The sequence below is a fragment of the Halictus rubicundus genome, chromosome 10 (assembly GCF_050948215.1).
Source record: "Halictus rubicundus isolate RS-2024b chromosome 10, iyHalRubi1_principal, whole genome shotgun sequence".
NCBI classification, from domain to species: Eukaryota; Metazoa; Arthropoda; class Insecta; order Hymenoptera; family Halictidae; genus Halictus; species Halictus rubicundus.
Window position 1 is genome coordinate 9,458,498 of NC_135158.1, and position 10,775 is coordinate 9,469,272.

Consider the following 10,775-nt stretch of genomic DNA (forward strand, 5'->3'; position numbering starts at 1 on the left):
ATTTATGAACACCCCCGTGCCAAGGGGGCGCAAAATATTGGAACGTCAAAACTGACGATTGCCCGAGTTAGAAAAAGTAAATAAATAACGTGTCTGTTAAATAGAAAAGTTGATTGGCCAAAGAGATTCGTAGGAAAACGACGAAACCTGAGAATAGAAACATTTCAACCCTCCGCGTTCGTTGATTCGCTCGATATTCCCGACGAATAAAAATGAAAATAAAGCGCGGCCGTTTCGCGGGCCCCCATCGGCGATACTAATTAAATAACCGGCGGATGGTCCCGTAAAAACGTCGCTCGTTTGACCTTGGGAAACGACGGGGCCGGATTGCTGCGATGAAAGCCACGCGGCAATTTCCGATTTACCGACAACAATTCTATTTGCCGGGCGGTTCGAAGGCGGGAGGATAAAAATCTTTATGGCGGATCGAGCCCGGAAAATGGGATCCTGTATCTTCTCCAGCTTTTCCGTCCTGATTCCACGAACCCCTCGCCCCGTTCCGCCCTTGAACGTTCTTTTCTCCCGACACTGTTTCCGGCGACGATGCTAGCGAATAGAATAGAGACTTCTCGATAATTTTCATCTTCCCTATCGATCAACGTTTCTCACCCCCACCACACCTACCACGTCTGCAGTAATTTTCGCTTCCTTTTCGAACACAACTGATTAACCCTTTGAGCCCCAAGCAGTGAAACAAAACGATTCTTAAATGTACCTACAATTGAGTGCCTCGGTGTACAAAATGGGATAAGTTCATTTTAATTGTACACGTTACAGTGTTGAGTATTGTTTGATGCAAGAATTATGCGATCTGCAAAATCAGGACTTGTGCAGTGGTTGCGTCAAGGTCTTAAATAGTTTTTAAAAATCTACGTCGGAAAACATGTAATTAATACAAGAAGGACTTTTTGATGTTTCGTGGAACAAATTCTTATTAATTCCAAATCGTGCTGAAAATTGATACTGATGCTTTTGTTAAATTCAATCCCTTTGTAAGGGAACAGCATATTTGACAGCATGATGGAACATTTTAAATTGAAGATCACGTCAGTGTTTTATTATAGAAATGGTGGACCATTCGCTAAAAAGTGTAACAACGTGTGATATTTTTTTGAAATTTTTTCGACGCCGTTTGCATTGGCTAGTTGAAAAACCAGGTTTCTCACGCCAAGACCCAGATGCAGATTCTTGCAAAACGATATTCTGGTCACTAATACACACAATATGGGATACTTTCGACCGTGACACAGATCACTCGCGCAGTTTCTCAGCGTGTTCTAGATTCTAAGCGGAATGATGCTCGGAATACTAGGTATTCCGGTGACAGACGGTCACCCCGAACGTTGCACCGGCTGACAAATAGTATTTTATAGTCGGCTGTGAGGTATTTATTACCCTCGGGGGCAAAAAATCCGATCCTGGATACCGGGAAACTATTTTTAACATGAAAATTTATCGTTCCATTGAGCTTGTTTCCCTCTTTTTTTTTATCGTTCGCTGGCCTGGAACTGTTGCCTATTGAATACTCAAGGAATTAGTCGAAGTACAATTAATATCTATTTCAATCATCAATATACCAAAGCAATCCACTTTTCAAGAGTCCAACATTTAATTCGAATCAAATACTTGGATGATGATTTGAAATAACAAATTGAACGAAGAATATGTATTATAAAATTCAACTAATCACGAAGGCCATTTTACAGCATCTAAAACAGAAAATTAATAGATGTGAAAAATGTGTAAATATCGAAGGTGAAAAATTCTTATAAAAATCATAGTCTCCTCGTAAGTTAAAACTTAGATGTTCAAATTGCAATCATATTAAACCGCAGATATTATTTTTCTCGAGTCCGGTTCCCGTCGTTTCGTCTCGAATGGTAAACGCAAGCTGTAGACCGAAAGTTATGGTCTCGAAGAGCCACACAGCCGAAGCGAAGAAGCAAAATGGCGTCGCAGGAGAAGAAATTGGTGCGAACTGAAGAAAGGCCGGCAGCGTGGGGTCCGACGGCCAAACCGAGACGGTTTTTGCTCGTCGGGGGCACCGTGCGGGCTGCATTATTTTATTAGAATGAATTATTCATGCGCGTCACTTACACGGTATGCATAAGTCGCGCTCCTTCATCAATTCCTCCCCCCTCTGGACGCTCGCGACTTATCTTCCCCTCTCGAGGCCTTTCCTCTCCCCTTTTCGTCCGGCGAAACTAGTTCGCAATAATTCTCTTCCGTTTCGACGGCAAAAACATTTCGAAAGTCGCGGCGATTCGCGAGACCCCTTCGACTCCCGCGTTCGGGGCCCACGGTTTCTTTATGGGACTTTAAGCGCGATCGTTTTTGCGGCCAGGTGAAGAATGGGACTACGAGGCAGATGGGACGAGGTGGGGGGAATGGGATTTTGGGGTCCGGTGATTTTAGTTTTCGATTTTTTGGCAGATTTTTGACGAGAAGCTGGAAATTCTTGGAAAGTGAACGTGGAGACGTTGGAATGGCTTTGGGCCAAGATATTTTTATCCGTGCATCAAACTTACACTTGATTTTGGGGTTTGTGGATTTTATTTTAATTTCATGGAAGATTTTTACAGTGCGCCATTTAATGGATTACCAGAATTTTCTAAGCTCGCGCACACATTTGCCGCGACTTCTTCCAAGAATAGTAAGGTGGGGTGGTACGAAACGAATTGGTCGCAGCCCCGGAAAGATAATGGCAGGCTAAACGGTGTCGGCGCCTTGATATGCAAAAGTCGGAATTTCCGCAAGGCTTCGGGAGCGCCGCGTTAAAGAACCGGGAAGAAAACGAACATGAAGACGAGGGGGAGAGGGCGAAAAGGCTGAAGATTCTCGGAGGAATGCCGCGCAAGGGCTATTCAGGTAATAGCCTCCGTTTACATTGCCTCTTTAATGTCCGCGATTCGTACGGCATTTGTCTTCGACCTTCTTCGGTGGGAAACCGCGCGCAATCCATGGGAACCCTTTGATCTCGTGATCCTTTTTCACGATCGGCGATTTTCGCGATCGCCGTAACTTTCTTCTCGGAAGCCAAAATTATTTCGTCTTTTCTTCGTGACCGAAAATGAACTTCTCCTTCTGCTTCTTCTTTTGTTATATTCTGTTTCTTTATTATATTGAACTGTACGATGTTTGTCAAAATTTTGAAACAAAAAAGAGAGAACGCTTCGGTTGCAAAGGGTCAAAAGGCAAAAGTTTTTAAAATATTTGTGAAACAAGCTCGAATGAAACGGTGATGAATACTATGATGGACTATTTCTTTCTTCATATGAAGATTAACCCTTAGCACTCGAATGGTGATTGCAAGGCACCACTAAAAATTGCTGTATCATTATTCAAAATATTTTTACATTATTAAATTTGTTTGTATTTAATAAATTACTAAACACTTTGGTAGTGTACGAGTAAGTTGCACCATTTTAGTATGTATAACATGAAAAAATATATATATAGAAGGGCAATATTGTAGGTCGGAAGAAATGTTTCATTTTGGAGTTAAACTAGCTTCGAGTGCAAAGGGTTAACTCTTTGCAATATAATTTAGTGTTGTACAAGTAAATTTCACCATTCTCGTATGTATAACACGGAAAGAAAATATATAGAAGGGAAATATTCTAGGTCGGAAGAAACGTTTTGTTTTGGAGGTAAAATAGCTTCGAGTGCAAAGGGTTAAATGATATCAATTTCATACGGAGCGCGGTTTCTCAATTAATTTCGAGCAGAGGACGGTCCGGGTCGGTAGCTTCAGATCTCTCGTCCTGATCAACACATCAATCGTCTTCTAGCCTGGATCCGATCGAGAAAAAAGGTGTCCTCGCGGTATTCGCGGTCCTGGGCCCCGGGGCCTTAACGAAACATTCTCCTGAGTGGTCCTAATTATCTCGTTTCGCGCGTGTCGCAAAAACGACGTTCCTGGTCCCCGCGGCAGGTGACACGCCGCAGGTAGACCGGCAGGGGGGCAGGTACAGGGGGCCAGGCTCGGTATCAGGACAAAACCGGCGAGGACTTTTCGGAATGCCGCGCCGGGGACGCATTCAAATCGTTTCGTCGCTTCGTTTTGCGTGCTCCGCCGCGGCGGATTGACGTTGAGGGATGACACGCTCCTCTTGGACGCGCAGATCGGCCGTGGCCCCCGCAAATCGTGGGACCGGGCCCCAGAAAACCGATTCCGAATCTCGAACCTCTCGCTTTTTGCGAATAGACGCTCCTCGATCCAACCTGCGCGCGAATAAAAATTACTACCTGCAATTAACGCGTTGATCGCAGAAGTCCCCTCAGATCCGTCAAATTTACTTTTCAAAATTGCTAAAAAATCACGTTTTCTTCAGATGATGCGAATTCAGGACCAACAATTTCATATTTTAAATAAATATATCTACTTGAACACAGCCGACGAAACATTATTGATGTATATATTTAATAAAATATACAAGAACGAATCAAATCCTCGTTACCAGAAAAATGGATCGAAAGAGGATGAGCGAATTCCTCGGGTTCGAAGATCTCCATCGGGCTCCGGCGATTTTAAACGGCGGATTTAGGCTCTTCTACAAGTATAATAAAATCCGTAGCGTTTCGCCGTGTACTTCGGTCTCGTATCTACAATTGTAATGGAAAAGAAGCGCTGCCGCGTTTCTTCTTTTTGCGAAGAAGCGGCAAGAGCGGAGGAGCCGGACGAGGAATTAGCAAATAGAAAGAAAAATGCGGGAGACACCTCCGGGGAAAAGATGGTCGTGGACGAAGAAACAGCATCGTCAACATTTTTACCGGCTGTTTTCGTCGGTTTTGCGAATTCGTTCGCGCGATCGTGCCGGGAATGACATCACGGACCCGTACGAGCTACACCTAAGAAACCAGCGGAATGCGTACGAAACCGCACAGGTGTTCCTTTTCTGAATGGTTCTCAGGTCGGCTCGGAAAGAACGAGACACGCAAGAAAAGTTCTTTCTGATGCCACGCCGATCGTTCCTACTACAGTTGACCGCTCTGCTCGACGACATCCATGACACCGGTGTTTACCATTCGCCTGCTAGTTTCGAACATCTGCAACGAAATAATGATCAATTTTACACACCGCGACCATACCCAGAAAACATTTTTCAAATTCTCTTCGGTACACGCCGGCACCATTATTAAATACAACGTGCCACCACGAAATATTAAAATGTAATAGAAGAAAGTCGTAAGCATGTCAAGATCAACTTTGGAAAATTTGTGTCAAAAAGTTTTCTGTTATTCAGCGCAGAAAAAACCGCACGGACTTGGCGAACCCAATATTTTTGCACCAATATCTTGTTCCATCTTCCCTAGTTCCACGAACCAAGGATCGATATCCCCGCGAGGATCGATAGCGTCGCGGTCTAATCATCGGCGGACGTTCTTCCGACGTCCACGGGGATCTACGGCGGTCCGGAGATCGACGAGAGGGATCCAGCATACCTCGATCCCCCACATGGAACCGTCTCTTCCTTTCTGGTCCGCATTACAAGCCGAAACCGCGACCAGCTGGAAACAAGACCGACGACAAGAGACATTCCAAAAGAAGAGGCGCAAGAAGGGGGAGGGTTTCGAAGGTGGGATCGACACACAAATACGGCAATAGAGAGGATAGCAATTTGCTTGCGGCCGGCGGAAGATATACGTTTCCCGGCGATTGCAAAGCGGAGCAGAGCGGAGCGGAGCACCGCGGAGCGGAGGTCGTCGGTTTCGCGCGTTTAACGTCGTAACGATCGAGATTAGACGGGGATCGGCGTGTTCGTTCGGACGAAGGGCGGATCGCTCGTTAGCTCGAGAGAAAGAGGAGAGGATCGTGTGCTATAGTGTGCACATACGAGTCCGAAGCCGCTGCTAACGAGCGCGCGACACGCACCGGTCTTGTTCCCGAGCGCCGCGATCAGCCCGACGGAATCGGCGACGTCTTTTGCCGACGCTGATCCGCGATTATGTCAATTTGCTGCGTTTTCGGGCCATGAGTTTCCTCCTCGGTTTCCATACGTGCTAAACCGCCTCTCGTCGACGCCCATTACACTTTTCCGGGCGAATTTCCGGAGAAAGTAGGCTTCAATCTTGTGTTTCGTTATGGTAGTTTGGAGAAAACGGCGAAAATTATGGTTCGGGTCTGTCTGATGGATTTTGTCGGGGGTTCCATAACCGTTTGCTTATCTTTGAATCCTAGTAGCTGCTCGTTTGGGTCCGTTTGGATAGAAAGCGGTATATTTACTGTTGAATCTTTTAGCCACAAGGACTTTTCAAAATATTTTCCTTAAATAACTAATGGGACTAGTGTGGCAGCGAATGTGTCATAGATTTTGTTCGAGGTTCTTCTCATGATACTGCCTCGGCTTTCTCTGTGATGGGGTTAATCAAACATTTTAGAAAATTGCTCCTGTATTTAATAAGTACAGTTGACCTAACGAAGGATACATTGAACAAGGTTTACCTCTACAAAGGACTATTTAGTTTGAACTTCTCACCATGATACTGACTCGTCACTGTATTACGACGGGTTAGTCAGAATCGCAGGAAATTGTCCCTGTATTTCGTGGAGAAAGTAGGCAAATTTGACCTAACGGAGAATTCATTGTAGAAGCTTTTCGTCCGGAATGGGTGGAAAGTTTGCGAAGATGGTTGCGCGAGGTAGCGAAAAGCGTAGCTCGCTCGCGCGAAACGTCCGCGTTCCTGTTGTTCCTTGTCGAGAGATGAAGCGATTTACTGAATTACCGCGAGGAGACAGGTGGCCAGGTAGGCACGAGGTTACCTGTGGTGGAAACGCCGAAGCCAAGCCGCCTGTGTGCATTAGTGACGCCTGTTAGCGGCGACGCCAGCAGGCGCAAGAAACACCATAAAGCCGCGCGAAACTGCCGGGACCAGGGATTACGAGCCACTCCGTGGCTTCAGCCGACGGCCGACGCTCTATCTCTCTATCATTTCAAGCCTTTTCCCGCGGTCGATACTGGGATCGGTATGCTGACCGGCTGAATAGCGTGAAACCGTCGTTGCAATTCATTTTAATGCTTTTTCGAATGACCACGGAAGCCTCGCCACTCTTTTCTAACGAGAATCTTACCTCTCTTCACCCTTGCCCGTTATTCCGGTCAGTTGAACCCAAAAACAGACCTCTGCATGCTACTGGAATTTTTCCTATGTCGTTACGGTCGTGCATAAGGTTTGTGTAACCTCATTTAACATCTGTATATCAATTGTTTCGTTGTATAATATTAAGGGGATCCATAAGTAATCAATTATTTTGAAATCTTATACAAACTTTGTAGTAAATTCAGGTTTTTATTTCTTAATTTATTATATAATCTCCATCATTATCAAGGACAGTTTGCCATCTTTCCTGCAAATTTTCTATTCCCCTTTTATAGAAATCTAGGGCTCGTCAAGCAAAATATGACTCAAGGTGCCGCCATACATCTTCTATAGAAGTGAATGTTTTATTTCTTAGATAATGCTCCAGAGATATGAAAAGATGATAGTCAGAGGGAGCAAGATCCGGAGAGTACGGCGGGTGCGGTAAAACTTCCCATTGCAATTCTTTGATTTTTTCCTGAGTGAGTTTCGCTGTATGGGCCCGAGCATTGTCAATTTGCAGTATTACACCTTTTCTGTGGAAAAGTATGCAATGACGAATACGATCCTCGAAAGGTACGGACGCCGCCATTTCATTACAGGGTTGTAAAAAAATTATACTTTTTAGAATATTTTGAACACAGGCTGCTTTACCGAAAACTGTAAAAGAATACGTGTTTCCCCTTCAACGATCGGTACAGAACTAAAATCAAAACAAATTCTGTGCAAATAATTGATTACTTATGGGTACGCCTAACAGTTCTAAAAATAAGGGATATTTATGAATTTTGTTCTAGAAGATTGTTGACAATAGGCGAATAAACTTTCTTGGGGTGGATAGATACATGATTAAACCAGATGAAAACACTTTTTACATCGGATGTGATTATTTGTTTATCACGGAAGCCCTCGCTTGTGCGACGCGTGGCACAGAAGATGGCACTAGAAAATGAAATAATCAGATTTGCAGCTTCTCGAGAGTACTATCAACGTTTTAAACGCGACTTGAAGTGGGTGCTCGGTTATTGGCAACAACGGTGTCAATTCAGGCCCCCTTTCAGCAAACGGTCGAGGGTATTCAATCTCGAAAGTGGGCATTTTGGAAGTTTGATGGGCCCGATCGGACGCGGTCAAAAGTCCGCGTAACAAAAGGCTGTCCGCGACACTCATCCCCCTTTCAGAATTCTTCGATCCCGTCTCCACTTCCTCTTGCCAGCGTTTCTTCAGGTTTCGAGAGCGACGTCCCGTCGCAATCGGTCTTTGGCCAAAAGCCGACAGCTTCTCTCCCCGCCGCGATGTTTCGATACAAATTACATGAAGAGGGACACGGACGGACCAGACGCATCACTACGGATCCGATGGATCCACGGCAAGCAGAGACCGCGAGGACCCGGGACAGGGAAGACTGATGTTATCTCGAGCGCATGCGGACTGGCCTTTTTACTCCTTTAAGCCCCACGAAACGCGAATCCTCGCTCCTTTTTTGCTACGACTTCGCACTTATTCGCGGTTTTCGCCGAAAATCTTCCAACTCCTCCGTTATACCCCGGCTCTTTTTTCCCACGAGCCGACTCTAACTTATTGGGTCGTTCGGAAAGTGATTTCGCTTTTTTTTTTTAATTATTTTCAAGGGAAAAACGATTGTTCACTATTTGCTGAAATGCCCAGCTGTCGAGATATACAATGATCTTGCAACTTGGAATGCAGCTAGGTAATAACCATCTCTACACGAAAAACGAAATTGCTTTACGAACAACCTAATTTTAACTGCAGAAATGAATTCGGCACCGTTCCAAAATCAATGGTCCATTTATCTATAGTAGAATCGCAAATCTTTCGATTCTCAACATAATCTTGAAGAGATTGGATATACCTATTTGAGCTTAACGTACAATTATTATATTAACTTTATTTTATTTGTTAACCAGTTTTACATCATTCTACAAAGCTGAGACGTCAACCGTATCGAAAATCGCCGATACTCCTTTTCATCTTATCTATTGCCTGTAGAACGACAGGAAAAGGTTGATATACCCAAAATTCGCGTTCGTTGTTCGCCGCAGAACTCGCCAAAACAAACCACGCAGAAAATTTATGGTCGCGATCCAAAAGGAAGCCAGGAGGATGATGCTCGGTGTTCCCTAAATCCGGTAAATTTGATAAATGCGCCTCACGTCCGATCTATTTCGGAAAAGGTGAGCGCATTCGCGAGTCGCGGCGGGGCTTTTGTCTCACCGTTGACTCCTCGGGGTCCGTCGGGGCCCTACGAGGCCCCTGCCCCCCTCCACCGCGACGGACGCGTGCAGGGGGGCCGTTGGACGATGGTTTTATTTGCTCGTGAAGGCCCCGGCTACCTTTTTTGCCGGGCCGAGGACCGCTAACAAGCGCTCTTTTGCTCCTCGCGAATTGTGATGCCGCTGACACTTTAGTGATGTTCCTGCCTCTTTCGAAGGGGCCACTCCCCGCCCCCTCTTTCCCTCTCGCGCCCCCCTCTTGCCAGACCATATTCGGCATCGTGCGGGCCCCGACGTAAAATTCACCGAGCCACGACAGATGGAATCCGGCGAGAACCTGCACCCTGCGAAACCCTTTTCTTATCGTTATTACTAGACTGGGGATCTTTATGCAGTTTTCGTGCCTTTGTACGCTAATTTGTTGACTCCGGGAGTTTATGCTAATTCACGTTGTTACGCGGGTTCCGGGAACACGGAATTAAATAGAATTCTGTGTCCCTGACGAGCGGTGAATTAGAAATAAAGAGTGTTTGAGTTTCCTATACATGAAGCACAAAGAAATTATACTAAATACATATAGTATGATGTGTCTAAGACGTCCATCAGTCCAAGTGTCTTTAATTTCTTTTTCTCAAACCGAGAATAATTTCGCAAGGACTTATTGTTTCGTGGGAGAGGGTTACTTTTCGAAACTTTTCAACAAATGCCTTCGATTTTGAGCTGGCAGTCTGGTTCGGGACGATCGCGAGGCGGTCCTAGAAAAAGCAATTTACAAGCTGGAAATATTTTCACAGCTAGAAGCTCGCAAGAAGCTGTAACCGGGCGACGCTCGCCGATTCCCGGTCTCGTCTCCCTTCGGCCCTGCAAAAAATCGTTCCCGGGAAGAAATTCCAGGTGGAACAGCCCCGCGGGCCCTCGGAGGCCCCTCGGTTGGCCCTTCCTATCCTCCAGAGTTTCGACGTCGAACTTCGAGATCCGCGTCCCTCCGCCTCCGCCCTTTTTCTTCTCCCTTTCCGCGTCGCGTTTGCACTTGAGGCCCCAGAGAGAGAGAGAGAGGGAGAGAGAGAGATTCCATAGCTCGTCCCCTGTCCGCCATTAAAAATGTATCAATCTCGGAGTGGATCGGTGTTTTGCGGGGCAACGGCTCTAAACAAGGACGAGCCGACCACGGAATGTGCTTAAAGGCGTCCTAAAGAATAACGCGACCGCGAGAGCACGCCGAGAGAGGCCGACACTTTTTCCGTGATCGAGAACTATGCACGGGTTCGATATGCCCACTCTCCGGGTGATTTACGCGGCACCGGAAACCGGGAATTTGATCGATTGATTCGTCCCGGGGGCGTGAAACTTCTCCGAAGAAATTGGAACGATGCCCTTATTCGTGTTCGCCAACCGATCCTGGAGAATGTTCTAATAAGAACTTGCGCGAGGATCTTAACTCTTTGCGGCACGAAGTGTTCC